Here is a 26428-nt window from a genome sequence, read left to right on the forward strand (position 1 = left end):
CATTCTGATTTCCCCCCTACTCTGGAATTGAACTTGTGACTGCTTTTAGGTGTTATATGCTGATGACCACTTCTAAGCCTTCATTGCTATCCACTGAGGATGTTAGAATGAAAGAGAAGAAATCACAAAGTGACAAGACAAAGCAAAAGCATATTTTGACAAGTGAATATGACCAAGGAAACCCTGATTTGATATTGGACATTGGGTTTGTGTCAAACAGCCAAATTGCGATCACAATCACATCATCTTTACCAGTGCCAAAACAGACTAAGTGGTTGCTTGGTACCACTAATGGAGAAATGGAACATAACATGCTCGATAGTGAGGAGACCAGGATATTTGAAGAACATTGATTATAAGGACATATTTCTTTTTCCGATGAGAGACCATTATGTTGATCATCTACCTCAAAGCTGATTATGCAAAACCACAAACCTGAGTTGGTAGATCTCAATGCTGTCATCAGCAACCTTCATATTGCAAAGATTATCTCTGTGTTAAGAGAAAATGGTAACACTGAATTCCGAGAAATGACCCAACGCATAAATCTTTGTTTTTTTTTTACAATTGTTTAGCTTAAAATAAGGAATTTAACATCATTTCAACATTCTCTGTTCTTTGTACTGTTAATCAAGCAAGGGGGGTGGTGGTTACAGAATAACTGAAAGTGAAACCTGAAGCAAGCAGCTGTAAGTGTGAGAGCAGACATTTTAAAGCATTAAATAAAACTTCTCTTCAGACATAAAATCTAGCTTTTCAACTCTGCATATTTACAAGGAATAAAACAACTCTAAAATTTCAAGCCTTTTGGTTCATTCCTATTTGTTTTTTTGAAGAACAATGAATACAGGCTACTGGAATCAAATAATGTTTTTTTATTGGACATAACTCTCAGATACAAGGTATTAAACAAAAAAAAACTGAATGCTTCACCTGTGCCCTCAGAAATGAATGTGCCCCCAGCACACTAACTCTGAAACTCATGAATACATTGTTAGAAGTCTGACCCATTTTCAGATGCTTCATAATTTCTGGACCATACAAGATAAACTGAAGTCTGATCGTGTTTGTGAAATCTCAAACTCTCACTGTTGTCAGGTAAGAAAGCTACATTCTCATCATCTTAAATGTAAAAAAAAACTGTAATGAGATGCAACATACTACTTTCATAAATCTGTTTTCAATATCATCTGTAGGTTGCCATGGAAGTTTCTGCAAATACAGTTTTGGATTGAATGACCACACTATGGTTGGGCTTTGGTTTTCTCTTTTTTTGATTGACAAAAGAAATTGATGCTTTATGCTGTACAGTAGATCACGTTACTAAAGGCATCATATTAGACACTAACCCTCTTATAATCATTTTTTGAGGGTGACACAAAATCTGTAACCCTCAAGCCTTAATTATAAGAAATGTACCTGAAGCTGCAGCAACATGAAGTGAGTAACTGTAAAGATTTTTACAATTTCTTTTGAAAATCTTATCCTAAATACAGGATTTTCAACTGCCATGAAATACTCTAACATGATCACCATTGGTGGTCGCCAAAATTGTTCATTTTTATCCTGTTTGGGATCAATGCTTGACAGAGAAAATTATATCATTGCCCAGGATTTCAGCTGTAACAAATAGGAACAGTTTTGAAAATTGCAGGTCAACCTGTTTGTAAAAGCTCTGCTGTAGCTTCAAAATTTCAAAACGTCCATCTACGTATCAGCTAACATTGACCATTTTCCTACTCACATACAGGAAACCAAACGACATCATTTTGGACCTGACTGTCAAAATAATTCTTCTCACATTTCCCGAAAAATTTCAATTAAGATTCAGTCAAGATTCAGACTTTAACTCTATGGCTGAATTTTACAGCGATCTCCAGGATTTGTGTTAGACTGAAAAGTCCTAAGCCTGCATTTAGATTCCAGTGGAGTCTGCTTGGTGATTTTACCACAGGTTTCCTATAGGCTGCCTCCAATTAAGAATGATGGTCTGACTCATGGTGCTGCCAGACCAAAAGGAGTGCTGACAGCTCTGAAGCTTTGGAGGTTTCACAGAGACAGGAGACTGCTGCTGAGGCAGCTGGAAAAACCTCAGAGTGTCTGAAAATGAAAGCACCCTCACAAGTACATAAAAAAAATACAACTTAGGGACCTAAGGGGAGTAGGTCTTGTAAGACAGAAGGAAAGTTCCTCTATGGGATCGTTGGTTTTTATGTCCATCACCACCCTTTGTGGCATGCAACTTCCAGCTGTAATGCTCCCTTTAGCCTGCCGCATGGATGCAAACTCCACGAAGCTGACAGACTCCCCATGTAGTGGGGGTGAAAGGTACCTCACCATCAGCAACATTCTGCCAGTCTTGTAAAATGTCCCTTAAAACAGTCTTCTGTTGTACAAGTAATTGAGGTGAGGTGATGTTGAAGTGATAATATCACTGGACTAACTAGATAGTCCTGTGACTAGGGTTCAAATTAGCTGACGGAATTTAAATTTAATTAATAAATCTGGAATTAAAATCTAGTCTAATGATCTTAAAAAAAACCATTGTTGATTGTTCTAAAAGCCCATTTGGTTCAATAGTGACTTTTATGGGAGGACATCTGCCATCTTTAACTAGTCTGACCTACATATGACTCCACGCCCACTACAATCCCAATGAGTCTTACTTGCTCTCTGAAATGGCTAAGTTAGTTCAGTTGGCTGGATGGCTGGTTTGCTATGGAAAGTAATGCCTACAGCACAGGTTCAATTCCCAATTGAGGGCTAAGGTCACTGTGAAGGTCCTGCCTTCTCAACCTTACCCCTCACTTAAGGTGTGGTGACCCTCAGGTTAAACTCACCACCAGTTCTCTCTCTCTCTTCCCCCCCCCCCCCCCCCCGCTCTCTAATGCGAGAATAACCTATGATCCTCTAGAACAATGGCAACTTTCAGTTCAAACCATTTAGCTTAATCAAAGCCTGAGCAGAGAAATGAAACCATGCAGCATTGACCTAAGTACTGAAGTTCAACAACAATCGCAATCCAGCCCTGGCAACCCTTAAAATGTCTTCCTTTGTAACATCTGGGGGCTTCTGCCAAAACTGGGAGAGCTGTCCCATAGACTCATCAAACTCACAGAATGATACTTTCCAGACACTGAGTGAAATTTTCACAGCCCCAGTTGACATGAGCAATGGTGGTCATTTGGAAAACTATGACAAGTTTAGAAAAATGAGACTCCTGAACTTGAGAAAAAAGTCTGATCTTCCACACAAGATTTGTATGACGATATGAGAATCTTGCTAGTGCGCCATGCACCAGTATCACCACATCATCATGGCGCATCGCTGACTCACTCAGAAGCTAGGTCTCCAATGCTGTACTTCAAAGTGTATCAACAACTTTCATCGTAATGCTGCTGCAGGTAGCATTGTGCACAGATACAGATATTCACTTCATGCATTGGAGTAGGGTGTAGAATCATAGAATCCCTAGAGTACAGAAAGAAGCCATTCAGCCCATTGAGACTGCACTTACTGTCTGAAAAGCATCCCACCCAGCGTTGTGTGGCAACCTTTAGAATTGCATAACTGATGGGATCAACAGGGGGTGTGAGAACAAAATGAAAACAAAGGTTTCGCTGGTTACCTAGATTAATTGGCTCACTCTGATTCACTCTGTGAAGCTTGACTTGCATTGACTTCCCTTCTCATCTAAATCACAGATGTGCAATGGAAATGCAAATGGCTGCCACAACATGTGGAGTGGGTAGAGTAGTTTTTTTGTTCCTTCTGCTGACACAGGCTCTATTTGTGAACAATACAAGGCACTAAAGGGGTAACTGCATCAATGAGGCACTGATTAAGTATAGACGGAAGCCATCTGTAATTATAGTACTCAGCATATTGTACTGAGTGTACAGTGACTAACAATGTGGGATGCTAGTCAATACAGTGTGGAGCTGGTCAGGCAGCACCAACTCTCCTGCTCCTGTGATGCTTCGGATGGGGGAATCATCCTGGTCACAATTGATTTTGAACATTACAAATTGAACATAGTCATCCCTGAGAAGCAGAAGCAATCACAGGAAAATGTCTCCTGTTGGTTACAATTCACAAAGATAGTGCAAGATCTCATAGACTGGACAATAGCACAGAGCTAATGTCTGCTTACCTTGAACTAACAGTACTTGACAACATGCTCTTCAATGTAATGCTGGTTTTCTCAGAGGATGGACAGGTGGTGGGGGTGCAGCTGTGTTCCTGAAAAAAGTTCCTGTAATCCTAGATCTGTTTCTTTGCATTTGCATAATGTGGCTTGTGCTGCATTTATTGAAATAAAGTCTACTAGGTCAAAGTTCCATGTACACTCATTCAGTGACCCCTCTTGTTGGATTCCTCTGTATCATTTGTGTGTGATGTGAATGCTGACTACTGTCAGTAATAAGAATCTATTCTGTCGCTAACATCCCCCACACGGCCTCATTGGAACCATGACCAATGGATCCAGCCACAGCAGTGATCTTTATCACAGTTGTTGCAATGCAATGAAGGCACAGAGAATTGGAGTAGGAACAGATGCCTCAGCAAGTCCAGAACCAGTAACAAACTCCAATAGCTTCCCTGCAATTTCTTCATGAAGAAATCAGAGCTAAAGGTGCCCTCAGGATGTGGAGGAGATACAGGAGGTCCAGAATCTATCGTGCTCAATGCTTTATCCTCCAAAAGAGCATTTTCCCCACAGGCTGAGGGTATCCCAGAGCACTGTCACAGAACTGTTATCAGCTGGAGTGGGACCTGTGATCTGAAGGGCTGAGTGGCCATCCTATCCCATTAGTTATCAAGGTGACAGCTACGTTAACTTTTTATGCAAATGCCTGCTCCCCAGGATCTACTGAGAACCCGTGTGGGATCTGTTGGTCTTCAAAATACAAATATATCAAGGTTGTTACTGATGTGATTTATATCAAATCACACAACTTCATCTTGTTTCCCAGGGACGAGATTGGTGCTGCCACGCAGGCAGCAGACTTCGGTAACACAGCTGTCTTCTCCCAGATGCAGAGTGTTGTAGATTATATACATGTTGCCTTGAGAAGGCCATATCATAATGTAGCTGAGTTCATCAACAAAAAAGGGTTTAATTCCATCAACATACAGATCATCTGTAAGCATCACTACCACATCTCTGTGCCAGGCAAGTCCTATTTGACATAACAAAGTGTGGAGCTGGAAGAACACAGCAGGCCAGGCAGTATCACAGGAACAGGAAAACTGATGTTTCGGGTTGGGACCCTTCTTCAGAAATCTGTTCCTCTGATGCTGCCTGGCCTGCTGTGTTCGTCCAGCTCCACACTTTGTTATCTCTGACTCCAGCATCTGCTATCTCAGGTCCTATTTGACACCAAGTTCCTATAGATCTGAGTTGAGTAAAGTGATCATTTATTGAGTGTAAATTTGTTGTTGATCAAAAGGCACTTGTTTATTCTCAGTATTGTAGCTTATTTTTGTTCGTTTGTTTTCCTTCTGTTTTGCTATTATTAAAGAAAAGTGAAAGTTTTCAACTGTTTGAAGACTTTCCAATATGTGATGCTCCCACTTTGAACAATGACAAGATGTCATGCTATGCTGGGCATTAAGGGAAAAGCACCTCTCTCTTAGACAGGACACTAACATGGGATTGTGTTAAGGATGAGTAACCTGTGCAGTTTTATTCTGCTAACTGCAGTTACAATGACAGTTTATCAGACAGTTGCTGATGTAATATAGCACTATGTATAGGAATATTAGCTACTAACTTGAACGAAATGCCATCTGGGCCACCTATGTGCTCTCTCAAGCTTTTCTTTTTGTTTTTCACCCTCTACATGCACTGTGAAGGCTGTTCATGGCTGGCAGCAATTGACCTGGTGCCCAGCTGGGCTTTAAATATGATGTCAATGGCAGAAATTCTGGAAGGTCCTAGCAGTGGCAAGTACCTCTGCTGTTTGTGAGTGTAAGTTAGTGTGAGAATGGCACCACGGAGGCATGGTGCATATATAATGAGGTGACTAGTCTAAAAATGTGAGAGATCACTCACTACAGGGCAAGATACCCTCATGAAACTCCCCAAAATTGGCAGTCAGCCCATTTTCGGTAAAATTCAGCCCACTCTCCCAGGCATCACCATCACTCTGCCTGGGTATGTCCTGCAAATATGCAGGAAGGCCTTAGTAGAGATCACAACACAACTGTATAGTTGAGAGGGAGGTGCCCTGGGAGTTCTCAACATTGTCCCAACCATATCCAATCCAAAAGAACAATTCAGCCTCCGCACAGGGATCTCAATCCGTGGTTATGCGCATCTGTTCAACATAATTGAGCCACAACTGCAATCTTCTGATTCCTATTCATTATCCTTACTTTAGTGAACATCCAGTGTTAGCCATATTGTACACTGGCTTCACATGTCTATGTAATCATAGTTTTTCTAGCACTGCTTCAAGCTATGGTTATCGCTCGCCTTAGACTAGCCTACAGTTTTTGAAGGGAAGTTGCATTATGGCTGGACCGGGTGCTGGAAGTAACTTATCTATTCTTTCATTGGATGCATGTCTCTGGGACTAGGTCAGTATTTGTTGCCCATCACTTATTTCCCTGAGGAGGTGGTAGGGAGCTGTCATTTGGAGCTATGTAGCCCAAGTGGTGTAGCTATAACCACAGTGCTTTTAAGAGGAGAATTCCAAGATTTTGGAACCATAGTCCATGGTTTGGAGGGGAATTCAGTGAGTAGAATGTAATGTAAGAAAGAGAGATGAACAGTTAAACATGCAACGGCACATGTACTATGGCAGAGAACAGAAGATGCAGGTAGTGAGATAACAAACACAAGAGGTATACACAGTAGGAGCAGAGGATAAGGGTGGTGCAGATGCCATCCTACCAGAAGGCAGGGTTACACATGAGTTCCACTGGAGAGAACTCTGATGAGCCTTTCAATGGTTCAGGCTGCACAAGGATAATTATGAGCCTAAACAGGAACATGTCTGATATATTGGGAAGTTTGCCAGAAGTCCGATGTTCAATGTCAAGAAGCATGAAGCAGTCGCTACAGAGACTTCACCGAGCAAGTCACTCATCCTTCTCAACATGCAAGTGACAGCCAGCTCTACGAACACCCTTTTGGGCTCAAACATGATGCAACATCTTATGACTTGGTCACCTTCCGCTGTAGCCCGGACAGCTTCCACCGAAGGTCTGAGTTCAGTGCTGCAATTATCACAGCAGCAGATTACATTATTCAAAGGGCTTGCTTAGTTTGCGGAGATGCCAGCCTGGGGACGCTGCAGTGGCTCCACTACAGTACTCATGGCTCACCATCCTAGCACTCTTTTCAGTCAGTGCACTTGCTGGTGTCTGTCAGCCTACCAGCCAGTCCCATGCTAAAATGATACACAGTCTGAAGCTGGACCACAGGCTCTCAGAATGATTCTTCAAGGCCATCTTCAGTCTCCTCCACTGAAAGTCAGCCACCATGCTGCAGTGACTGTGGTAGCAGGGTATAGGAGCACTAAGACAGGCAAAGGTACAGGGGATGCACGAAGGTGATTAGTTTCATTTTGTGCACAAAATGGTTTGGTTTAATTTATAAATTTGATTTGACATATATATTTTGCATTGGCTTTTATCTTTAAAACAGGCCAAGAGGGCAATGTGGTGATCAGTGAAAGAGAGAATGTAAAATGAATGCGAGAGTTAATGAATTGGAAATGAGCATATCACACTTGAACAAGTTCTTCACGTACAGTTGGGCAATAACTGGCTATCTAGGTTGTAGCCTTCCTTCCCTTTGCTCCTGTTTGCTTCTCCTTATCTTGACCCTCCTTGCACTCCTGTTCCTTGATTTCTCATCTGTTAGCTGCTGGTAGAGGCTATTCCTCCCTGATACCAAGATTGTACACCCTACATTCCAATGTAAACATGAAAAAAAAAACATGGTTAATTTTATATCCTTCATTAAAAGTTAAAATAAGAATGATTATTCAAAAGCTCTGTAAATCAAAAATGATTTCTTTTTTCTACAGCTAACAAATATATACAGTATAACCTTTAGCAGAAAGGCAGCCAAACCTGGATTTTAACTGACTTTTGTTTCATAGTTGCTAAAATATGAAAGTAACAATGGTCACATTGGTTAAATCTTAAGACCATGAGAAATTGGAGCAGAAGTAGGCCATTTGGCCTTTCCAGTCCAATCCATCATTTAATGAGATTATGGTTGATCTGATATCTTTAACTCCACTTTCCTGCCTTATCCCTGTATCCTTTAACTCCATTTTCCTGCTTAATTCCTGTAAACCTTGATTTCCTTACTGATTAGAAATTTGTTCATCTCAGCCTTGAATATATTTAATATATTTAACCTCAACAGCTCTCTGCGGTAAAGAATTCCACAGATTCACCATTCTCTGAGATAAATAAATTCATCCTCACCTCTGTCTGCAAGGAGCGACTCTTTACTCTGAGATTATTCCTTCTGATCCTAAATTCTGCCGCAAAGGGAAATAACTTCTTGCATCTATCAGTCAAGCCTCCAAAGAATCTTATAAGTTTCAAAAAGATCCCCTTTCATTCTTCTAAACTCAATGGATATAAGCCCAACACACTTGACCTCGCCTCATAAGAAAATCCCTCCATTTCCAGGTTCAACCTTGTGAACCCTCTCCAAACAGCCTTCCATGTTAGTATATCTTTCCTTAGATCAGGAGACCAAAACTGTTCACAAAAGCATTGTAGAACGAGTTTGATTATTGTCTTGTACAATTTTAGCAAGGCCTCCCTGTTTTTATATTTCATTTACTTTGAAATATCAATGCTTATTTGCCTTCCCTACTGCTCGCTATACTCAGATGCTAGCTTTTGGTGATGAGGACCCCTAATTCACACTTACTGCAGAATTCTGCGGTCTTTCCACATTTAAATAATCTTTAGCTTCTCTATTCTACCTGACAATGTGCATGACCTCACATTTAGCCACATTATATTCCATTTACCCAGCTTTAGTTCACTCACTTAACCCTCTGTAGACTGGTATCCTTACAACCTGCCTTCCCAGCTAATTCGTTTCATCTGCAAATTTGCCAATAGTACATTATTTGTATCACCTAAGTCATTATTATATACTGTAGACAATTGTGGCCTGAGCACCGATCCCCTCATAAAACAAATTCTAATATTTATCACATATAAAGCCAGCTGGCACTGCAGAAAACCACACAATCAGTCAAAGCACAGCTCAACTGTCTCCTCTGGCAACAACAGCATTCAGACCATACACACACAAACTATAAATATGCATACATATAGGAATAGCTTTGATTCAGATTATTTATATCAGTGATTACACAGTCATAAATCACAATCTAAAGTACAGTAATTCTGGTGCAGGACCATGTGAGTGGCAATAAAATTGTAACGGATGGCTGAGAGTAATGATATTGCAATGGAAATTTACAGGATTACTTGTTTATGATTCTAAAAACAATCGAATGAGCCCTCAACCATTTGAACTTTGACCTGGAAAATGGGCCGTGTCCAAAAACAGGTGGGAGCAGAGGTGGTAGTGTGGGGGCTTCCTACAGTCTGGTGCCTTTTCATGTTGTATGAATGAAATGCGTGAAGCATCGGAGCCATCCAATTTTACCAAACAGGTCAAAGTCTAGAATTTCAACTCAATTGTATCAATTACCTTTGACTTTCAGCTCTTATGTCTCAACGCTGCGAGCAGCAGGCTGATGCACATTGCAATCTTAGCTGAGTTGACGGGATTATGCATAAATGGAGATGTCTTTTAATTCATTCACAGTCTAATTGACTATTAAAAAGCTACGATAAGCTGCCTTTTTGAATAAAACTGAGTGGCTTGGTATTCTATTTTCAGATGGCAATTAAGAGTACAGGAGCACACACAATCTGACTAGGTAGACAGATCACCTTCCCAAAAGGCCAGTGGTTTACATTGTCTCCACTAAGGATACTTATTTTGCATTTATTGAATTGATGGTATTTAAAATTCCCAAAGCTGTCATCGTGGGATTTGAACTCATCTCTCCAGACCATTAATTCAGACTTCTGGATTACTAATCATCTAACATAACTACTTACAACTGCACTCTCAGGATGTTCAGGATGGACAATGGATATTGAGAAAGGACAGCTTTCTGATTTAATGACCTCTGACTGCAATTACTGTTGTATGTAGACAGATGCAGCACTTTTCTCCGGCAATGTAAAGAAGAAACCTCTGGCTGTCACCAAGAAGGCATTTGGAAGTAGCTGAGGAGGAGAGTAGGAGTGATGGTGAAGGCCTTCACTAGACTGGAGTGGAATATGGAGGAGTCCATCCAACTTATGACTAAAGCCATGGCTCCAACATGTGTTTGGTTGCCTCCATGGAAAGGCTGTTTGCCACACTGGATACCAAGCACCAGAAGAACTCTCAGTGGCTGCTGGATATGCACTCAGACCTGTGCTCCATTGCTTCAGCCAAATGAGTATAGTATCATTGGCGAGGCGACTGGATGGACTACACCTCGTATTCTGCAGGAGATAGCTGAGGAGATTGTGGAGACAGTGTGGTGATCTTTCAGGATTCACTAGAGTCAAGGACGGTCCCAGAGGACTGAAAATAACACTCCTGTTTAAGAAGAGAGGGAGGCAGAAGACAGGAAACTATAAGCTGATTAACCTGACTACGGTCGTTGATGAGATTTTATAGTCCATTATTAAGGCTGAGTTTGCAGAATGCTTGGCAGTGCATGGTAAAATAGGGCTGAGTCAGCATGGCTTCATCAAGGGAGGTCATACCTAACAAATCCGTTAAAATTCTTTGAGGAGGTAATTAGCAAGTTAGACCAAGGTGAGCCAGTGGACAAAATTTATTTGGATTTCCATATGGCCTTTGACAAGGTACCGCACAGGAGGCTGCTAAATAAGGGCTTGTCAAATGAGGAGTGGTTGAGGACTCTGACACTGTACTCATTGGAATTTAGAAGAACAATAGAGGGCGAGGATCTCAGGGCACAGAGTGAAGAAATAACCCTTTAGAACGGGATGAGGAGGAATTTCTTCAGCCAGAGAGTGGTGAATCTGTGGAGCTCATTTCCGCAGAAGGCTGTGGAGGCCAATTCATTGAGTGTCTTTAAGACAGAGACAAATAAGTTCTTGATTAGTAAAGGGATCAAGGGTTATGGGGAGAAGGCAGGAGAATGGGGTTGAGAAACATATCAGCTATGATCGGATGGTGGAGCAAACTCAATGGGTTGAATGGCCTAATTCTGCTCCTATATCTTATCGTCTTATGGAGAGGCAGATGAGGCACTTCAACCTCATACCAGATGACCCTTTGTCTGGAGGCATACCATAACATGTACTAAGGGCTCTTGGGGTGTGTGGTAGTGTCCTTATCTCTGAGCCAGGTGTTCTGGGTTCAACTCCACCTGTTCCAGAGGTATTTAATAACAACTCTACAGAGGATGATTCAAAATATTTGTCACGATTAATAGGATGTTCTTCTAAGCTACAAATCACTCCCCCCCACCTGCCGTCAACACAAACTTACTCCTCCAACTTGGCTGATGCCTTTTAGACATGAAAGAAGAATTGAGTAGTTGGTTTCCAGTCAAGATGGTGACAGTCTTTGTGAAGTACCCAGTTCCAGCTGCCCCTGTCACTCACAGCATTTTCTATCTAACTCACTGCTTTGTTATCCCAGTTTCCCCTATGATCCTCCAGCCGGAATCCAGGAAGAAATGCAAATCAAGGTAGACACCTGCTACATGTGGTCAGTTATCTGAAACACCAAGTTTCTCAATTGAGGAGAGGTTGATTGGGCAGCTTGACTTAATTCTGGAAATTTGGGCATTCAGTGAGATGCTAATAGATGTAGATAAGCTTCTCAACAGCTGCTGACGAGAAGGTCGACTCACTTTTTGAGGCAGAGATCTTGATCGCCAAAGTTGGTGGTGAGATTCTGTTGCCTCTTTCCCAATTAAGTTCCCCACCAGCCATTGTTCTTATCTTCTCTGTAACCAAATATTCCACTCAATAATATGGGATAAAATTAATTGACATACGGGCAAATTAACTAAATAAAAGTTATCATGCATTTGTTACAGGAGAATTGTGTTTAGATTGTGTGAAGAAGAGAGGAAGAGTATTCATACAGGTAATGCATTTTATGTACCACTAGTTAACATAATTACTGCTTACGAAATTGAAGGGAGATTGGTAGCATGGGACTAGAATTGGTTAGGGTCGGAAAGCAGTTTGTAGTCGTGAACATTTGCTTTTCATAGTACCATGGTGTTGCACAAGAATTGGTAGGAGAATCACTTTTCTCTTTGTTAATATTAATAACCAGGAATTGGGCTTACAGTGTATAATTTCAAAGTTTGCAAATGGCACAAAATTCCAAGCTGTAGTTAACAAGGAGATGACAACAGACTCCAGATGGACACAGACTGTGTTTTCACTATTCCCTCTCATCATTCTTTCTCTGACCAAAAACAGTCCCCAGCAAACACTGCAGCTTCATTCCTTTACACAGTAATACAGCATGAAAACAGGCCCTTCAGCCCAAACTGGTCCATGCTGACCATGGTGCCCACTCAGCTTGTTCCAATTGCCTGCATTTAGTCCATATCTCTCTAAACACTTCCCATTCATGTACCTATTCAAACATTTTTTAAACTTTGTTATTGTACCTGCCTCAACCACTTTCTCTGGCAGCTCATTCCATAAATGCACCACTCTTTGCATGTAGAAGTTGCCCCTCAGGTCCCCTGCAAAAATAGTAGACTCGCCAACTTTAAGGGCATTTAAATGGTCATTGCATAAACATATGGATGATAATGGAATAGTTTAGGTTAGATGGGCTTCAGATTGGTTTCACAGGTCGGCGCAACATCGAGGGCCAAAGGGCCTGTACTGCGCTGTAATGTTCTATGTTCTATGTTCTTAAATCTTTCCCCTCTCACCTTAAACCTATGCTGTCTAGTTTTCAATTCCTTGTCCCTGGAAAGAAGATGATATGCATTCATCCTATCTATGCTCCTCATGATTTTATACATATCAATAAGGTCACCCCTCGTTCTCCACATTCCAAGGAATAAAGTCCTATCCTGGCCAACCTCTCCCTTTCACTCAGGCCTATTATGTTCAATATGCTGCAAAGACATAAATTACCTCCATAGCCCAATTTTTTTCATTCACTTGTGATTCCAGGGCATCACTGGCCTTGCTAAAATTCTCAGATCCCTTCATTAAAATTAGTTTTAAAATTCTCAAAATTTATCCTCCTATTAGCTATCATTTGTGTCAGTGTAATTTGCGTGAACATAAGTAAGACCATTGGAAATACGAACAGGAGTAGGACATTCAGCCCACAAGCCTGTTCCACTATTCTACAGGATCATGACTAATCTGACATTCTCCACATCCACTTTCTTGCCCTTTCCCTGTAAAGCTTGATTCCCCGACTGATCAAGAATCAATCTTTCTCCGCCTTTAATACACACAAGGCCTCTGCCCCCCACAGCTCTCTGTGGCAAGCAGTTCCAAAGTCTCCAACATTCAGAGATGAAATTCCTCCTTATCTCAGTCTTAAATTAGCACGCCTTTATTCTGAGACTATGCCCTCTGGTCCTAGACTCTCCAATGAGGGGAAACATCCTCTCAACATTTACTTTGTCAAGCTCCTTAAGATCACCTCTCATTCTTCTAAACTCCAGTGAGTAGAGTCACAAGTCACTACTAAATTACATCACTATTGATTGATTCCAAAATAGGTTATGAACTGTTTATCATTTCTGTCAATTAGTTTGTTTAAGCAATCCAATAATTTCTGATGGTAGATGCTATAAAATGCTTTCTCAAGCCGACAAAGCATGCAAACACAACTTCCAGAAATAAGATCATGACAAATAGGAACAATAGCCCCTCAAGCCTCCTCTGCCATTCAATTGGATCATGGCTGATCTGACATTCCTCACATCCAATTTTCTACATTTTTCCCATAACTTTTGATTCCCCTATTGATCGAGAATCTATCTATCACAGCTTTAAATATAAACAAGGACTCTGCCCCCACACCTCTCTGTGGCAAGGAGTTCCAAAGACTCATAACCCTCTGAGAGATGAAATTCCTCCTTATCTCGGTCTTAAATTGGTACCCCTTTATTCTGAGACTATGTCCTCTGGTCCTAGACTATCCCAGAGATAATCATCTGACAAGTGATTCATTTTTCAAAATTCATTCATTTAAATATATTTACCACCAGAAATCTTTGCCCATTTTTCAGGTTCATCTGTGTATCTGGTAAATCTGTTTTGGTTGCTTTGATGAGTTCTGCGCTGCATCTGAAATAGCCTGGTTAGCATCGTATCTTCACCATCACACTACAGACTGCCGTCTTCATTCAGGAGGAAGGGAAAACAAAAGGATCAAAATATAGTGAGTCAGCAAAAACCAACAAGGTCAGACTGCTTTTACACTTCATTTCTGCCATTGTCAACACCGTGATAATAGCATTGTGCCTTCATCATCTTTACTTAATTAAGGAATTAGTCATGTCATCTACCTGCAGCCCTGTCTAACGAACGGAACTGTTTGGTCTTGACAGTCAAACTTAGCACACCTCTCAACTTTGTAACATGCATCCTCTCAACTGTCAGCAAGGAAACTACAACATTAAAGCTCACTTCAAGAACCAACACTTGACATTGACAATTACTGATAGGCAAAATTGTTTCTCTTCCCCGGGACATAAAATATATTAACTTCCCTCCAACAGTCACTGTCAGGTATCTTTCCTCACCTAAGCATTGTATAACAATTTCTATAATAACTGAAGTAGTTGGATCAAGAGAAGGAAATCTGTCATGTAATAAGATAGTAAGGAGAAATGTTGGAAAATGTCTCTAGAGGATGGATTTGTAAGGAGCAGCAACTACCAGGCAAACTTGGTCCTCCCATCCCTGCTGCCCTGCCTCCTACACTTTGCGACCTGCTTACCTTTATCAGGACCACGGTCAGAGACAGTTGACCTGAAACCTTATGCTTCCGTTGGGTAAGTTGCTTGTGGTGTTGCCAGCTCAACCTGAATATTTACAAGGCCAGAGAAATAATCGATTGACATTCTTGGGCCTCCACCTTTGGGAATTAAGCAATTTCTACCCAACCACTACTGAATTGCTCATTGAGTACCGTAATCACTAGGCTACTTTTCTTGGCTTCTTTAATTAAACATTTTTGTGGTACTGTTTTGTTAGCCTGGAGAGAGAGAGGTGGCACTTAACAGCAACATTGACACATGGTCATAGTAAGCTGTGACTGTTTTGAAAGAAGTTCTCTCCACTAACATAACAATAAGCTTTCATTTTTAGGGAGAAAATGAAGAACTTACATTGATTTGTTATTCCACAGGATTTGTTAATTTGTTTTAATATCTCTAGTGCCCAAATTCCTCTAATATTTAATATTTAAATAAAATATTTAAACACAAAAATCTTAGTGTTGCAATATCTATGAATTACTGAATATGATATGAACTACTTCCTGGTTATTGACAACATTCAGCAGGGTACACTGACAGTTTCTTTGTGTGCTTTGGAAAGTTCAACATTTCTACATGCTCTGACCTTCTCAACAGACTTATCCCTAAATGATTTCACTTTGTTGTTGCTCTTGTAGAATATGATATAAATCTTTTTCAAATAAAATCATTAAATTGTAAACAAGTATTGTCTCAATTCCACCATTTTGATTCAAAAGTAATCGGAAAAGTCAGTGATACTTGATTTAAATAGATAATTTGTAGTGAACAGCCACCACTTCATTGCAATGGGCCAAAACCATCCAGAACCATACCAGCTCCCATTGATGCTAAGTCACTTGCAAACAATATACAGCAGAATCTGCAACAACTATACATAACGACAGACGGCAATCTCTCTGGCTAATTTGGGATTAATTTTTGGATGCATTCATCCTGCTAGAACTCCTGCATCAATCCACCTCTGTAGGTGGGCTGGTGGAGGTTCTATCCTTCACAAGGAAGACAGATTGGAAAATTCCCAAAACAGGAAAGACTGGACAAAATCCATGCCATTTCTGGTAGGTTTATTTGTTCCACAAAAGAAGTGTGACAGGAATCTGGTGTAAATCACCCAAAGGAAATTCATGTAATAATCTGCAAGGAAAGTAAAATTTGACTTACCCTCACCAGCAGCACAGATTCATCTGTTGTTCATGGACAGGGAACACAAAATGCTAATTTGAATAGCCCACTGGTACAGAAAAAAGTAGGCACATTTTTAATCAACCTGTCCAAGGATGTTGATACACACCTCTGGTGGGACATGAACCCAGATCCTCCGACCCAGAGGTAGTGACGTTACAAAAGCCAAGACTTTGGCTGGCAGAATGATGCCATAACATAAACTTGAGTGAACAAAGAGCATTCTGTTTGGAAATCAAACTTCAATTCAGGCAGGCAGGTGTGGATTATATTGTACCCTGATTCTGAAGCAAAGACAAAAACAACTTGATTTGTTTTTCTATTGTGTAGATTAATGATGGAAGGGGTCTGCACCAACCTTGAACACCTGATCATCATCCTGCTCAGGTTTACTGGACTGGCCTCAATATTTTGGTGGAATGGCAGCAATAAAACCACTGCTCATTGTTTCCCTGCTGCTCGGAGAGAGAATGTGAAGTCAGCAGCTTTGAAAGCATTGCTGCTGACTTAAAAAGCACAACGTTTCTTGTAGTGAATAACAGATGACAGTAAATGAGGAAGGAAATCACTGTTGGAGTCAATAGCAGGGAAGTTTATTGATGGATGCGCTTTCACAGAAATAAGGTCCAGACCAGAAAAATGCGATATAGGATGCAGGAGCAGCACTAAGTCAGTCACCCCACTGGGCCTGATCCAGCATTCAATAAGACTGTGGCTGATTTGGTTCTGCTCTTATTCACAATTCCTAGCTGTCCAACCTAATTCTTGGCTCCCCTGTCCATTAAAAATCTACCTAACTCAGCCTTGAATAAATTTAAAGACCCAACTTCCATTGTTTTCTGAGGAATATAATTCCACAGACTAATCACCCTCCTCATCTGTCTTAAAGTGAGACTTCTTATTCTTAAACCGTGGGCCCTAGTTTTAATCTCCCCTACGAAGGGGAATTTCCTTGTGGTATTCACTCTAACAAGTGCCTTCAGGATCTTGCAGGTTTCAACAAAATCATCTCTCATTCTTTTAAACTCTATGTGTATAGGCCCAATTATACCAGGAATAATTTGGATGAACCTTTTCAGATCTGCTTCTAAGATAATTACAGGTATATTGTTTTCAAATAAGTAGATCAAAATTATAAGCAGTTTTCCAGATGTGGTCTCACCAAATCCCCAACAGTTGCAGTAAAACTTTCCTACTTTTATATTCTATTCCTCTTGTAATTAACAACATTCTATTTCCTTTCTAACAACTTGCTGTACCTGCAAACTAACATTTTGTAATTATGTACCAAGACAGATGGATCTCTCCGTACTCAGACGTCAGCAATTTCTCTCCATTCAGATCTATACTGCTTTTCAATTCTTCCTGACAAAATGGACAAGTTTACATTTTTGCACATTGTACTCCATTTGCCAAACGTTTGCTCACTTACTTAGACTGTCTATTACCATACAGACTCTAACCTCCTCTTGACACTCACTTTTCCACCGATCTGAGTGTCAGAGGCAACTTTACCTAGAAATGAAGGTTTCTGCAGAGCTAAGGACAGAAAGCACAGAACAAAGTTGAGACTTTTCTGGAGAAAGGTGGTATAGCAATGGCAGAAAATTCAATTACTTCAAAGTTGGCGAAGGTAATTGAAAGGACTATTCTTGACTCACATCAAGTAGATTGGATAGAGACATGACAAAATTTCTTACTGCTGACCTTCCAGCTGACAAGAAAAGTAACCAATTCATTGGTACTATCTGGAACAAACAGTGCATCATGTTAAATCTAGTAGATTACATGTAACAAGAGGTTTTGCCAATAGCAAAACAGAGGTGTGTAGGGGAGTCTCCATCTTTCTGGCTATGTTGTATATGGGTCTGAAAGGGCTAATACTTGATAGAGTGCAGCAAGCATCACCCACTGGGATGATGTCACGAGGACGTGGTCAGAGTAAATATGAGCTAATAGGAGACGGACTTACGGCTAGTGTGCTTCCAATAGTTTGTAGTAATGTGAGTCACATTCATGTAATCTGTAAAGAGTTGCAATAATTCAACAAACTTGCAATTATTTATTTCACAAGATGCTTATATAGTTATAAAGTCATATAGCACGGAAACAGACCCTTCAGTCCAACCAGTCCATGCTGAACATAATCTCAAACTAAACTGATCCCACCCACCTGCTCCTGGCCCATCTCCCTCCAAACCTTTCCTATTTTGTATTTATTCAAGAGTCTTTTAAACGTTGTAATTCTGCCCACATCCAACACTTCCTCAGGAAGTTCATTCCACAAGTGAACCACACTCGGTGTAACAAATTTGTCCCTTATGTCTTTTTAAAGTCTCTCTCCTCTTGCCTTAAAACCTTATCCATGCTAGACTATTTTGAGCTTGAAGAAACTCACTGAGGCAACATGGTGAGCAGCAGTGTACTGCCAATGATGGGGCCCCATGCAATTTAGAAATTACCAATGACAAGCAATATTTCTCATTGATGCTAAGAGAAGTTAGCCTTTCAGACCTTCAAAACAAAGGAAAGAGAAAACATGCCAGTAGACTGTAAAAGAAACAGATATGTCTGATTGCTAATGACAGCGAAGCTCACAATCCCTGTGACAATAGTCATCACAGAAGTATACTTCAGAGTACTACACAGAAAGCATGATATCCATCCACAATGACCGAAAACATGCAAGAAGAGAAGAAGTCTGCAGCTCCAAGGCAAAGGTACATTGTGAGGCAGTGGACTGTGACAGTGATCCCAAGTCTGAGCTGAGCTGGTGAGCTGATCAGACACTAAGGACTGCCTGGGTTAAAGCCAAAAACCCATTTTACAAAAAGGAAATCTTAAATGGTGCAGTAATTCAGGCTGAAAGAGCCACAACTTAAAAAAAAACAAGTTGTAGCTCCAATCAAGCTTTGTTCACATATACCATGAGGTATAAACATATAGATGTACTATGAGGCAGGGCACAATAATCTTGTCAGGCTGAAGTTTGTTACTGAATTTACTTTGTAGAAGTACTAGGAACAAGGTCAGGCTAAAGTAGTCTCAGAGCTTGAGACTCTAGTTAGACACTGCAGAAAGGTTAGAAATTCTATATAATTTATTGATCATATTTATAAGAAAGAAGGTTATAAATGCATTTGAGGCATAATCAGATTTTGATAAGTTTAGAAAGGAGTATGGTTATCTTATTGAAAAATATATAATGGAATTTAAAATACCATCTGCAAGATTGCAAAAATTCTACTTGGAGATTCCCAATTCAGTGTTTACCTTTAAATTGTTGTACCATGATAAAGTGTTACAGACAGACTTCTCAGACACAATTATACCCTCCTTAAAGTGGTGAGAATAACAATGAGTCTGATGAATTAATCGGGCATGAGTCAAAAATCAGATTCTTGCTGTTGAGTTAAACTATCACAATCACCTCTTCCCACTTTAGATGCCAAGATAAAAAGTTTGTAGATATTTTCCTCTTATTAATTACACAACTTGATGTAATGACATCTTCTGTGCAATTGAGAAATTCAACATTTCAAAATTTGCCTGTGAAAACCTGTCAAGTTGGGGTCTTCTGCCTCAAGTCCAGGTGAGTTGCAACTGTTGCTGACCATTTTCCCTCCCTTGACTTTAGACGAAACCACTAGGACTGCAGCAGATGCCTCCATGGTCACTGGATATAAAGTCACTCTGGACTCTCCACCCACACAGCTGAGCAAAGGCAACATTTATCAGGCTTAAAAAATGGAGTTGCTTGTTATCGCGCAGGCTCAGGTAGCACTTCTTTCTCTGATAACTTTTGTGGGAGGAACAGGAAGCAACCTGTGGATGAGAATTAGAACTTTAATACAGAAGGACAGGGGGGCAGCTTGTGCCAGCAGGAAACAGTGAAATTTACACGTAACAATTGGAGAGACAGGCATCATGTCACTGTACAGCATGTTGCTGCATCACACACATCACAAGGTCAGGCAGTTGGTCTAATGTGAGACCAGGGATCTTCACCACATCAGTCCAAGGACTGGGCCACATTACTCTGCCAGTCAAATACAAGCTTTCGGTCAGGATCTCATTGCAACATCACTGTGGGGGATGGGCCTTGGCCAGTGGGAGTTCTCCTGTCAGGACAGCCTGGGAGATGGGTCACAGTCAGTTTTGAGGGCGGTGAGTCAAATATAGTCTGGTCCTTCACAGCAGTCAGTCCATGGTGCCATCGAGGTTACAGGCAGTTCAAATCTGGGGCCTGGCCTCATTGTCACTTAGGGGGTAATAGGGTGCAAATAGTGGGACCTGCTGGTTTATTGGAGGGGACTGTGGAATCTTGAAATGGGTGTTAAACTGGCCTCAATTTGGAGAAGGTGCTGGTCCTGCAATGACTTTGATACCTCGAGAGTTGTGGACTACAGAGGCTAAGCTAGGCCCATTTATGGTAATGAAAAGGGACTTAACCAAAACTGGGAAGGATAAAGGATCAGCGGGGACTCAAGTATTGCAACACAGAAGAGGACATAAAGAAATGGGGAGTAACTCACAGAGTCACCAAGTTATTCACTGCTTGCAAAGTTTGAACCCCACCACATTGATTCAAAAATCAACCGCAATACATCTCAATGCAGAACAAACAGCATCCAAATTTGACTGAAAAAGTAATTGATTTTTCAAAGAAGGCAGAATGTAGTGCTGGAATGTAAGGTCTTCAGAGGGGTTACTCCAGTCATCATGACTCCAGTGATTAAAAAGTGGTATTCATCTGCCGTCAATTCGCTGTAATCTGAATGTCAATATTTATCACAGTATCCAATTCTGAAATGCACTCCTGAAGGAATGATCAAGTACATTGTGCTCACTGATTGTCACCTTGTGATGTCTGAGCTTACCAAATTGTGTCACCGAGTCTAATCTAAATAAGCTACCCACTGAGGTCACAGTCCCCGCGCTGGGAAGGATGTAGTCAATACCTTGCCAGTGAATTCTCTGAGGATTCAAAGGCTTCCTTGGAGGAGGTGGTACTGACACAGAAAGACTCAAACTGTGGCCTCTTCCTTGTTGACGCTTGACGTACCACCAAAGATTGCAGAAGGTAAGAGAAGTGATTAGCTGGTGATGATGGAGAAAAGATTGTGCAGAGCAAATGTGTTAGTGTTTATCTGGGAAGAGCAAAACACAGCGTTGCTTACGGTGTTACTGACCCATTGTCATTTTTCCATTAGATTTTCAAAAAACAATATGTTTTTGGAACAAACGTCAGAACCCTGAGTGTCTAGATACTGCCTGAAAGTGTCAATACAAAAGGAGAATCGTAAATGAAATGAGTGAGAATAGAGATGCCTCTGACAATTGTAAAAGGAATTGGGGAACTGTAACCGAAGAATGGAACCAGGAATGCCAGTATGTTGGATGTGATTACACAATTAATTATTCTAAATGGAATAACATGGTTTTCAAAATTTCAAAATAGAAGTTTCAAAGGAAAAAATGGTAATACCAATCAGGCAGAGGGAACTGTACTAGTTACAAGAAGCTTCAGTACAGTAATGAAGCTTTTAGTCAAAAACTCATTCAATTACACTGTATTAAACAGTGAGTGTATATCCACAGTGTATGGAGTAGATTAGTTAAAATGTTACGAAGGTCCTGTAAATATTAAGGATCAAAGTAAAGTGAAAAAATTTGTGACTTCCTGATAAGATTTGGGAATGGCAACATGCTTTAACCAATAAAAAAAAGCAGAGTAAACCATTTTATCAGCCATTTTCACCTTGTGTAGGTCTAGTGTCAAGTGAACTACCCTCACTGATAATCAGACCTTCTATGAAAAGGCTCAAACGAAACTGGACAAAGCAATTATTTTTGCATAGTCACCAGATTTACAGTTAACACAATCCAGACTTTATTAATTTCTTTAACAATACCTAACTTTTCTCAAATCAATTAAGCAAATGTGCTTCATTATTTTCTATGATTTATTCAGACTGCAAATACTTAATAAGCGCAAATTAGTTATAATGAATACACCCCAACAGTTTGGTTGCTATTCTGCAAAATTATTGCTTTTTCATCACTACTGATAACCTTCTCCAGACATTTCCACACTTGCTGTCCTTCTCTGATATGTCCCTTGATTACCAAATGTGAAGAGGAAAGAAACTCAACTGGCATGAACATGAAAAGAGATAAATGGGGTAGAACAGTCACCAGCAGAAGGTAAGGTCAAACTGTTTTGAGGGGAAATCAGTGACTAAGACCAAATATTTTTGCATGCAGATATTTGTGTGAATGAGTGTCTCAAGAATTTAAAGTTAGTCACTGAAGTAAGTGTGCCTTGGTTTACATAACACAATTCACAGGTGTCCAATGTTCAAATACATGGTCCAGAGGACTTTGCACTTTAGGTTAAACGTAGGCTGTAGCAATCCTTCAACATAGAAGACATCAAATACTAAAAGAAAATCATACGTACTTCCCAACCAAGAATTTTAACTTCTGTGTACAACAGTGTGTATTGACTTCGACCTCATTGAAAATGTGTAAGAGGTTATTAAGCAAAAGATCAAGAAAAAGCTGGTACAAAGATTTGTTGGAGGTGCTGGTGTTGGACTGGGGTGAACAAAGTCAGAAGTCACATGACACCACGTCAGGTGGATGAAGGAGTGGCGCTCTGAAAGCTTGTGAATTCAAATAAAGTTGGACTATAACCTGATGTCATGTGACTAAAGATTTGTTGGACTCCATAAGCAAAAGGCAGACCGAAGAGAAAAAGCAGAATCTTCTAAGATTAGTTGTGTTGGAATAAAAAAAAGTTTTATATCATAAATAAATTGGGAAATTGTCACTAAAATAGTCTGGCTGAAATATTTTCCATTGCTGTCGGATTACTGAGAGTTCAGATTCCAAGTTGCGTCCAAGATCAAAATGCAGTATAAGCAAATAGGTAACAACAACACTTCAAATGTACATCAATAATAGTATGAAGGAAAAAGAGTTGGGAGGTTATGCTGCACGTGCACCTGAAAGGATCTGAAAGATTTAGTATTTGATTTTGTGCAGTAAGCACCATCCACTGTGATGAATTCATAAGGACGTAGTCAGAGTAAAGAAGGGCTGGGAGGAGATAAGTCTGAGGCAACTATGCTTCCAATAACCTCTGTAGCAAGACAGATCATTTTCATGTGATTTCTACATAGTTGCTGTAATGTAAATAATTTCCTATTGTTTATTCATCAAGATTTTTCTAGTTAGGCCAGTAAGATAGCTATCCTCATCCACGTCAGCTTTGGGCTTGAAGGAACCCACACATTAATTAATCTCTAAATCAGATAGCAATGGTATTGTGTTCTTGCCAGTCTCATTCTTTTAACTCTGCCTTTTCATATTGCAAAGCAATAATCAGTCTCAAACAACTTCTATTGGAGAAGGATCATCAAATTTGAAAATATTAAGGCTGCATGAGAAGCCAGCTTTTTAATTCATTGGAAAACAAACAGGGCAACCTATAAAAGAGAGGGAAATAGGAGGCAGTTGCATAGATCAGGTTATTAACAGTAGAGCAAGGAGAGGCCAAGGTCCTTTCAGCATTATATGGACTGCCAAAATATATCAGCAATGCATATTTAGCTGGAGTCATGTAAATGTGAACTCTTGAAATTCTTGGGGACAATATGAAGGAAGAGACCAGATGTTTAGAGAGGTAATCAAGGTCATCATGTTCTACAATTATTGATGCATTTCCCCAGCCATTCAGCATTGTCTCAGCAGCAGTTCTGATGCAACCACTTGGGAGAAAGTGATTAGTGAATCATTGAGTCTGACTGAGCATGTTGAAGTGAGGGTAGAAGATTAGGAGAATAGATTCCTCCAGAGTGGTTGGGGAAATTACCGCGTTCAACTAAAAACCTAGTGGTCCGTATGGCAGAAGCACATTTTCAAAACGAATAATGATTGAGGTCACAAGGTGTTATATGAAGTTAGTTTCTGTATATATGTTTGGGAAGATGGAGAAGTGGGAAGAATCCAATTCCCACATTTAAAATACACTTTAGGATGTCTCTCATGAAATGTAGAACATTTGGAGAGTGTAACAGCCTGGAGATCTCTGCAGCAGCAAAAGACTATCATTAGCTTCAGCATTCCAGACAGTGCAGTAGCATTTAAGGAGAATGCAAGTGGACCATTTTATCAATGTGATGTCAAATTTGGTATGTTTCCCCTAAGTTACATTTATTTTAACAAGATTTCCATCAAATCTGATCAAGGCAACCGGTCATATTCCTTCTTTAAATGTCAGACCTCTTTTTATTTGAACCATGTCGCAAAAAATTCCAGTGTCTCCCATTTTTGTTATGCCTATTTTCCTTACTATGCCTATAAGCGCTTTGAATTGTTTTATATCTAAAAGGCACAATAGAAATACTGGCTGTTGATTTACTCAATTTAAAATCACATCAGAAATGATTATGTTGTTGTTGCCAATACTCAAAGATGCTGCAATATTTATTTTGAGTATTGCTTAAAAAAACCCACTTTGTCAAAGCTACTTATTTTGCAGGGAATTGAAAACTGCACAAGAAAAAAATATTGTGAAGGAAGAGAATTGATATTTTTAAATAACCTCATAGAATCCCCCCATTGTGGAAACAGACTGTTTGGCCCAACACATTCACACAGACCTTCTGAAGAGCTTCCCACCCACCCGATCCCTGCATTCCCCATAGCCAACGCATCCAACCTACACATCCCTGAACACTATGGACAATTTAGCACTGCCAATCCACCTAATGTGTACATCTTTGGACTGCAGGAGGAAATCGGAGCACCCAGCTGAAACCGATGCAGATATGGGGAGAACATGCAAACTCCACAAAAACAGTCACTCAAAGCCAGAATCGAACCTGGGGCCCTGGCACTGTGAGGCAGCAGTGCTAACCACTGAGCCATCATGCTGCCCTAGTCAGACATGTTACGATACCTATCTCAGACAGGTGGATGTTGAATCCAGGTTCACTACCACTGTGCCTTGAGCCCTTGAAACAACCTTTCTAAGTGTTTCCTCATCAATGTTCAGAGAGATGTTTTACAAACCTCTGGAATAGGTGGAACTTGAACCCAGATCATCTGGCTCACAAGTAAGGGCATTACCACTGCACCACAAGAGTTTTTGAAACATATTTTTCATATTTTTTTCTCTTTTTTTCCTTTATATTCAGAAGTGCTCTTACACAAAACTCAAAGGCAATTTTTTTTATACTGTGACAGAAGAGATTGTTGGCAAGTGGAGTCCGATTGGTGGAGACATTGACATGGACAGTGCACCGAATAGAAGGTGATTGACAGTTAACTGTTAACAGCCAGGTTGATTCTGATTGATCAAACCAATGCCCTATCCTCCAAGCATGCAGTCCCCAAAGGACCAATGGAATCCTACTGGGTTTGACTTGTCAAATCAATGACCTTTTATGATACAAACGGAGAGCACAATTCATTACAAGGGCAGCATAACATTTCAAAAATGGACATTATTGCCAGGGGGTTTTGTAGAAGCAGATATCTTAACAACATTTAACAGGCATTTCTACAGGCACATGGAACAGGCAGGGAGTCGAGGGATACACACCCTCATGAAGGCAGATGGGATTCGTTCAGAATGACATCATGGTTGGCACAGACATAGTGGGCCGAAGGGCCCGAGTCCTGCGCTTTACTGTTTAATGTTCCTGTATGTTTATTATCCTTCAAATCTACCATCCAGACACAAGGGCCTTTTGTTATTTAGCAACATATACTGTGGATTTCACATTCAATTTTAAATGAATTAATGTTAAAAGCTACTGTTGATTGCTGGTTTATTTTCCTAAAAGTAACACAGATATTTACCAAGCGGCTATAATTAATGTTTGAACAGCTCCTTAAGACTGCTCCAGATCATTCTTTCTCACAAGCTCCTTCCTTGAATCTTGCTGGCAGCAGTTGCGCGGCTCGGTTTAAGAGACAGGCCGAAGCCATGGAGCTGTTATTAGGAAAAAGGCAGACGTGTGCGGCTGCTTCAGTCTTGCTGCAATTATTACCTCAGGTACGTGACTGGCGTGAGTTCCTAATGCACAGGTCTGATAAAAATCAGAGTTGGGCTTGAAGACCTGTGCAACCTAAATCGAATCAAACAGACCGAGTTCCTC

General features: G+C 40.4%; 1 protein-coding gene and 1 long non-coding RNA gene across 3 annotated transcripts in view; one reads left to right on the forward strand and one right to left on the reverse strand.

Annotated features, from left to right (window-relative positions):
- Window positions 1-456: 456 nt before the first annotated feature.
- LOC125485248 lies at window positions 457-26428 on the reverse strand. 2 transcript variants are annotated; one of them, XR_007263987.1, is made up of 3 exons: window positions 26321-26428; window positions 14292-14429; window positions 457-492 (listed from the first exon to the last, which is right to left on the reverse strand). It is a non-coding gene; the product is annotated as an uncharacterized LOC125485248 (long non-coding RNA). The 2 variants fall into 2 exon arrangements; XR_007263986.1 differs by lacking the exon at window positions 457-492 and adding an exon at window positions 7598-7920.
- LOC109912585 (cell wall protein DAN4-like) overlaps window positions 25885-26428 on the forward strand; it is a 70486-nt gene continuing 69942 nt past the window's right edge. Inside the window, exon 1 of the mRNA XM_048607198.1 lies at window positions 25885-26325. The gene's annotated coding sequence lies outside the window, so the exon portion shown is untranslated. The remainder of the gene's footprint in view (window positions 26326-26428) is intronic.

Source organism: Rhincodon typus, chromosome 17 (assembly GCF_021869965.1).
Source record: "Rhincodon typus isolate 14 chromosome 17, sRhiTyp1.1, whole genome shotgun sequence".
NCBI lineage: Eukaryota > Metazoa > Chordata > Chondrichthyes > Orectolobiformes > Rhincodontidae > Rhincodon > Rhincodon typus.